This window comes from Loxodonta africana, chromosome 1 (genome assembly GCF_030014295.1).
Source record: "Loxodonta africana isolate mLoxAfr1 chromosome 1, mLoxAfr1.hap2, whole genome shotgun sequence".
NCBI lineage: Eukaryota > Metazoa > Chordata > Mammalia > Proboscidea > Elephantidae > Loxodonta > Loxodonta africana.
This window is the reverse complement of record NC_087342.1, coordinates 204,558,070-204,565,967: the sequence shown is the minus strand read 5'-3', so window position 1 is coordinate 204,565,967 and position 7,898 is coordinate 204,558,070.

The following is a 7,898-nucleotide window of genomic DNA, read 5'->3' as shown; positions in this document are numbered from 1 at the left end:
TATCTTTTGCCAATTGAGCAACATTTCTCACCAGTTCTGGAGGCTTGAGCAGACTCTCCGCTGCTCGGTCTCTCCTAAGGTGGAAAAGGCATCCTGAGAACCAGTGCTTCCTTCACTCCTCATGCCAACCCTGCCTGCACAATGCTGGTGGAGGCCAGGTCAGGTCCGGCAACCCCTTGCTGCTTCTTAACCGTCTCTCCCTCCTCCTGCTGCTCAGTCTGATTCCTCAGCTTTGTCTTTGATGTTTAGGGCTTCTAGAATTGTTATATATAATTGATTCACTTGTTTTATTGGGCCTTTGTTATAAGAGGGATCACAGGAAGTGTCTGACTACTCCGCCGTCTTGGCCTTGCCCTCATCATAACTTTGATAGGGTCACTGAATATACATCAATATCAAACCCATTGCTGTTGAGTTGATTCTGACTCATGGCAACCCTATGCATGTCAAATTAGAACTGCACTCCATAGGATTTTCAATGGCTGTGATATTTCAAAAGTAAACTACCAGGCCTTTCTTCCGAGCACCACTGGGTGGATTCAAACCGCCAACCTTTCAGTTAGTAGCTGAGCAGGAATCATTTGCACCACCCAGGGACCTTAATTCAGTGAAGTCACTTATTAACTGATATTTTAAGTCTTTCAAAGTAATGCATTATTTTTAAAATGGCTTACAATAGAATTCAAGGAGATCATTTACACTAAAAAATTTGTGAATGCCAGCATTCACTTATATGGTTTCTTCAAGAGGAACAGAAGAAGGTCAGATCTCTATGCTTGACTGAGAAGGATAATTTTTCATAACTTTAGAGTTTAAGACCATTATTTATGTGTTGAAGGAGCTCTGGTCGAGCAATGGTTAAGCACTTGGCTGCTAATTAAAGGGTCAGTGGTTTGAACCCACTGGCAGCTCTGTGGAAGAAATGACCTGGCAATATGTTCCCCTAAAGAGTTCAGGCTAGGAAACCAGACGGGGCGGTTCTGCTCCATTTTTTAGGGTCACCATAGGGCCATCATGAGTCAGAATCGACTCAGCAGCACATAACAATAATTATGTGTTGTCAATCCTAGTACTTCTGTAGCTGAACCCCAGTAAACTGTCCATTTTAAAGCACTTATTGAATCGTTCATAATTTTAAAAAATTCCAAGAATAAGCTCTCTAGATAACAAAATTGTTTCATCAAATCCTATAGGTATATTGAAGGAGTTCCATTTTTTTAATTATTAAAACCTATCTCTGCATTTGGAAACCTTGGTGGCATAGTGGTTAAGTGCTATGGCTGCTAACCAAGAGGTCAGCAGTTCAAATCCGCCAGGCGCTCCTTGGAAACTCTATGGGGCAGTTCTACTCTGTCCTATAGGGTTGCTATGAGTCGGAATCGACTCAACAGGAGTGGGTTTGGTTTGGTTTTTGGTTATCTCTGCATTTAGGGTCTGGAGGGGTCTCTATGTATGTAAAACTCCTCTGGTGAATTTAACCTGTACCCTGGCTAAGTACTATTGCCCCAGGTTTGCTGAAGCGAATGGAGAAAGCGTTTGAAGTGACTGAGTATACACAGCCATTAGCTTCATCTTCCAAGAGGACGGAACTTGCTTAGAGAATTAAGAAATCTAAGACATAATTTTTGTATTAAACCAAATAAATATAAATTATGAAATAGATGGCAAACTTCAAGACAAAGCAAAGGCATTGTGATGGTTAAGATTGTGTGTCAACTTGGCTGGGCCATGATTCTCAGTGTTTATATGTGATCACCCCCATGATGGGATCTGATGTGAGCAGCCAATCAGTTGAAAGGGAGTTTCCTTGGGTGTGTGGCCTGCATCTGAATATAAGTGGATGTTCTGGCTTTTGCCTGCTCTGAATCTTGCAACTGGTTCCTGTTTGTCCGACCTCCGGTTCTTGGAACTTGAGCTAGCAGTTTCCCTGTTGATCTCAGGTTTGTTAGCCCCTGCAGCTACATGAATCAGGAGAAGCCTCCTAATCTTGGGATATGTCGATCTTCACAGCCTGTGAGCAAGAGCTCTGATCTCTGACCTGCTGATCTTGGGTTTGCCAGCTCCTGCCGCTACATGAATCAGGAGAAACCTCCATCCTGATCCACGGACTTGGGATGTTCCAGCTTCTATAATTGTGTGAGCCATTTCCTTGATATAAATCTCTCTCTCTGTATATGTATATGCTTTACTGGTTTTGCTTCTCTAGAGAACCCAGCCTAAGACAGGCATCGAACAAACACAAAGTTCATCCTTGTTGCCTTTAGCCTCAGGTTATGCTCCAGGCATTCATTCTTACTAGCTTCTAATGGAAGATTTTGGAAATACAGCTCATAGTCACAGCTTCCAGGATTAGAATGAAGAATGGTCTTTTAACAGGATATTTTAATTCCAAATTTGGCAAAATAGGCTTTGTCTCAACTTCCCATCAACCTTCTTTTAAAATAACATTTAAATTACTTCGTGCAGACCTTAGATGAACTGGTTGTATGTTCTCACACCAGAAGAAAAAAGCAAGTGTTTGCTATTTCCTGATGAGATGCTTTTAGGCTATTATTATAAGCAGCAGCAGATAACAGCACAGGCTCTGGATTGCAACCGTTGTTGCTTTCTGTGTGACATTGTATAAGCTTTTCCCCTGGGTTTCCTCATCTATAAAGATGGGACATGTGAGGTATCTATACAAAGCAGTTAGCATTGTGATGGGCATTTATTAGTATGATTTTTTTCTACTGGAACTTAGCACCAGTTACAGTGGTAGTGAAGAACCTGATGTGACAGTCTCTCTTCAATCTATAATTTGTGTTTCTTCAGATCTTTACTATAGGAGAGTACAATAGGGTCATGAAAATGGAAACATTAATTTTTTTTGGAAATTATGTATAGAATTCTATAATAATTTGACATTTTATGGAAAAAAAAAAAGACATCACAATCTAATGAAGAATAGCCTTCTTTTTTAAGATTCCAACAGGAACAACTCCATCCTATTTTCCCCTCTACCCCAATTGCTGTAAACTATTCCAGGCATATCCCATTTCCTTCCTTCCTTCATAGGACACTTGTGTCCTATGCTAGTCTATGCTTTGGCAATCCTGTCGCTGAAAAGGAAAAATAGGTTTCACCTCTTGTGGTCTGTGTTATATTCTTGTTTTGTGCAAAAAGTGCTTCTGTTTTGCTTTGTTTTATAACTTTCTTTCCCCAGGACGCTGACTCAAGTCTGAGGATCGGGGTGGGAAGGAGGAGTTGGCAATAAGATTTGGGGGGGTTTGGGCAGGAAGAAAGGAAGCAAGGCTGCAGGTCTGCAACTAACATTTGCAGGACTTAAGGCAAGAGTTCACATGGAGGCCTACATACTATATGTGTAAATATTTAAAACTACTTATCAAGCTAATAAAGTATTAAATAAGTATATTCTTGCATAAAAAATATACCCGACAACCCCAAATTCTCATAAAAAGACCAGACTTAATGGTCTGACTGAGACTAGAGGAATCCCGGCGGTCATGGTCCCCAAACCTTCTGTTGGCCTAGGACAGGAACCATTCCCAAAGACAACTCATCAGACATGGAAGGGACTGGACAATGGGTAGGAGAGAGATGCTGATGAAGAGTGAGCTACTTGTATCAGGTGGACACTTGAGACTGTGTTGGCATCTCCTGTCTGGAGGGGAGATGGGAGGATAGAGAGGGTTAGAAACTGGCAAAATTGTCACGAAAGGAGAGACTGGAAGGGCTGACTCATTAGAGGGAGAGTAAGTGGGAGTATGGAGTAAGGTGTATATAAGCTTATATGTGACAGACTGACTTGATTTGTAAACGTTCACTTAAAGCTCAAGAAAAATTACTAAAAAATATATATATATATATACACCTGACAAATATACTTACGTAAAGACCTGGAAGGCAAGGTTCAAATTTATAATTCCTGAACGTCTTAGAATTCCACACTCAAATGTGGTGGCATAGACAAGTGGCCTTCTCTTCCTATCCCCCAACTCTGTCGGGATCTTATAGACATTCGAGTAGACATCCCAGCCCAAGCATCCAAACTCCAACTAGAGCCCCCACACACAGGCTCTGGAAATGGGTTTGAGGCTGCTTAGGCAGAGAAGCCCTGGGTAACATGCTCAGCTGCTGACTGAAAGGTTGGACGTTCAAATCCACCCAGAGATGCCTCTGAAGAAAGGCCTGGCTATCTACTTCTGAAAAATCAGCCATTGAAAACCCTGTGGAGCATAATTCTACTCAGACACATATGAGGTTGCCATGAGTCAACCTGTTTCTTTTCCTTGAGATTATTGACCTTCATAAGGCGTCTCTGTCAGCCATAAGCTGAATCTCCTGATGGACACTCCCCAGAGACTTCTAGATGCATCCAGACCCGGCTAAGTTTTCAAAGTGAACGCTGCTTAGGCTGTCAATAAGAACACCCACGACATGAAATAGATAATAATTAATACCAATAACCACAAGCCAAATCATTCAGCTATTTGAGGTTATACTTTTCAGGTGTAGCTCTCCTCAGACTAAGATGGTCTACATGACATCTTATTAACATTCTTTTGTGGTTAGGATGGAAAAACATTTTTTGAGACCAAAATATGTCTTATGTTCTTTTTTGTTTCTATGATTTTATTTGAACTTTGTATTATGAGAAATTTTAGACACCTACAAAAATAGGGAGTGTAGTATAATGAACCTCCAGGTATTTATTATGAGATATTATTACCCTGTGGACAACCTTGTCTTATCTATACCCTCATGTATTCCCCTACCTCCTACCATATTACATTTCAAACAAATCTCAGACATCGTTTCATTTCACAATATTTTAGTACGTTGTTGTTGTTGTGTGCTGTCGAGTCAAATCTGACTCATAGTGACCCTTAAGGATGGAGTAGAACTGTCCCATAGGGTTTCTGAGGAACGGCTGGTGAATTTGAACTGCCGACCTTTTGGTTAGCAGCCTGAGCTTTTAAACACTTCGCCACCAGGGCTCCACATTTTAGTGTGGAATCTCTGAAATATGAAGACTACATGTATAACATAAATAAAATACCAAATATCATTATTATGTCTCAAGTTTCTCTTCCATCTCCCTCTCTGTTTCTCACCCAATCTCTTTCATTGCAATTTATTTGTCCAAGAAACTAGACTGTTTTTCTCATAGAGTTTCCCACAGTCTAGATTCTGCCCATTGCATCTCCAGAGTATGTTAACCTCTTCTTCTGTCCTGTATTTCCTGGAATTGGTAGTTGAACCCACACCTTTTGGTACAACTACTTCATAGGTGGTTATGTATCCTTCCATCAGGAGGTAGGTGATAACTAATTATCTCTCCTTTACTGATGTTGGTGACTATTAATGATGATGCCTGGATCCAAATTCATTATGAGTTGCAAAATAGTGATATTCTAACTACTCAGACCTTCTATCTTTATTAGCTGGAATATTTCTAGAAAGTTCTCTTATCTACTATTTGCTTACCCAGTAGTATTTCTGTTCTTTACACATTTCAGTTCAGCATAAGAAATGATATCTCACAACAGACTAGTTTAACATAGTACATTAGAGCGTCAGAGGACTTGCAATTTCACCTAATTCAACACTTTATTTTATGGATGAGGAAACAGGCCCAGAGAGGTTCAGTTAGTTTTTTCATTTCTAAAAGGATAATTTTAAATAAAAGGATAATTCAAGATGGGTTTATTTACAAAAAGACTAATTACAAAGGTGTGGGAAGAGCATAGAGGAGCTTCAAGGGATGGTGCAGCAACTGGGGGCTAGCAGCTGAAGAGCTGTCACCATTTCTAGGTCCCAAAAGACAAGGTGAGGGACTGTAGGGTCTACCACCTTGAGAAGAAAAATGACCTGTTGGAAACCCATCAAGGGAGAAAGAAATGCCCTGTCCCCAAACTTAAATCTCTTGCCTGGGCCCCCTAATTACCAAACCCAACTGGTAGACAGAAGATAAAGGAGCCCACTGACTTAATCCATGCCGATTACCTCTTGAGGCAGAAAGTACAAAATGGCTGTGAGTAGAGAGTAGATCTGGAGATGAAAGCCCAGGCAGAGGTAGCAAAGTCAGGACTTGAATTCATCGTCTGGCTCCTATCCCACCATACTAATAAGCATTCAAATGTTTCATTATATGCACAGCTCTTACATTTGTAGAAGTAATTTGTGGCCCAGGGTGATTTTACCTTCCTCTAATGAATTTTGTTTGCTGAATTCATGGGATTATCTTGATCCAATTTCAAGGTTTGAGGTTTTTTTTGTTTTTTTTTTTTTCTCCTCAGATGCCTGGAAGCATGGTTGCTGTCCATGTAATTTGACTTCTTGTTCACCCCTTTCCTAGGTTTAACACTCTTATGTTGGTTCTTGTTGTTGTTGTTAGGTGCCGTCGTTAGCGACCCTATGTACAACAGAACAAAACACTGCCCGGTCCTGCGCCATCCTTATAATCGTTGTTATGTTTGAACTCAGCCACTGTTGCAGCCACCGTGTCAATCCACCTCGTTGAGGGTCTTCCTCTTTTCCGCTGACCCTGTACTTTGCCTAGCATGATGTCCTTCTCCAGAAACTGATCCCTCCTGACAACACATCCAAAGTATGTAAGATGCAGTCTCACCATCCTTGCTTCTAAGGAGCATTCTGATTGTACTTCTTCTAAGACAGATTTGTTTGTTCTTTGGGCAGTCCATGGTATATTCAATATTCTTTGCCAACACCACAATTCAAAGAGGTCAATTCTTCTTTGGCCTTCCTTATTCCTTGTCCAGCTTTCACATGCATATGATGCGATTGAAAATACCATGGCTTGGGTCAGGTGCACCTTAGTCTTCAAGGTGACATCTTTGCTCTTCAACACTTTAAAGAGGTCCTTTGCAGCAGATTTACCCAATGCAATGCATCTTTTGATTTCTTGACTGCTGCTTCCCTCGGTGTTGATTGTGGATCCAAGTAAAATGAAATCCTTGAGAACTTCAATCTTTTCTGTGTTTATCATGATGTCGTTCATTGGTCCAGTTGTGAGGATTTTTGTTTTCTTTATGTTGAGGTGTATTCCATACTGAAGGCTGTGGTCTTTGATCTTCATTAGTACTTCAAGTCCTTTTCACTTTCAGCAAGCAAGGTTGTGTCATCGGCATAACACAGGTTGTTCATGAGTCTTCCCCCAATCCTGATGTCCCGTTCTTCTTCATATAGTCCAGCTTCTCGGATTATTTGCTCAGCATACACATTGAATAGGTATGGTGAAAGGATACAACCCTGATGCACATCTTTCCTGACTTTAAACCAATCGGTATCCCCTTGTTCTGTCCGAACAACTGCCTCTCGATCTATGTAAAGGTTCCTCATGAGCACAATTCAGTGTTCTGGAATTGACACTCTTCACAATGTTATCCATAATTTTATGATCCACACAGTTGAATGCCTTTGCATAGTTAATAAAACACAGGTAAACATCCTACTGGTATTCTCTACTTTCAGCCAGGATCCATCTGACATCAGCAATGATCTTCCTGGGTCCACGTCCTCTTCTGAAACCGGCCTGAACTTCTGGCAGTTCTCTGTCAATATACTGCTGCAGCCATTTTTGAATGATCTTCAGCAAAATTTTGCTTGTGTGTGACATTAATAATATCGTTCTATAATTTCCACATTTGGTTGGATCACCTTTCTTGGGAATAGGCATAAATATGGCTCTCTTCCAGTCAGTTGGCCAGGAAGCTATCTTCCATATTTCTTGGCGTAGATGAGTGAGCACCTCCAGCGCTGCATCTGTTTGTTGAAACATCTCAATTGATATTCCATCAATTCCTGGAGCCTTGTTTTTCACCAATGCCTTCAGAGCAGTTTAGACTTCTTCCTTCAGTACCATCAGTTCCTGATCA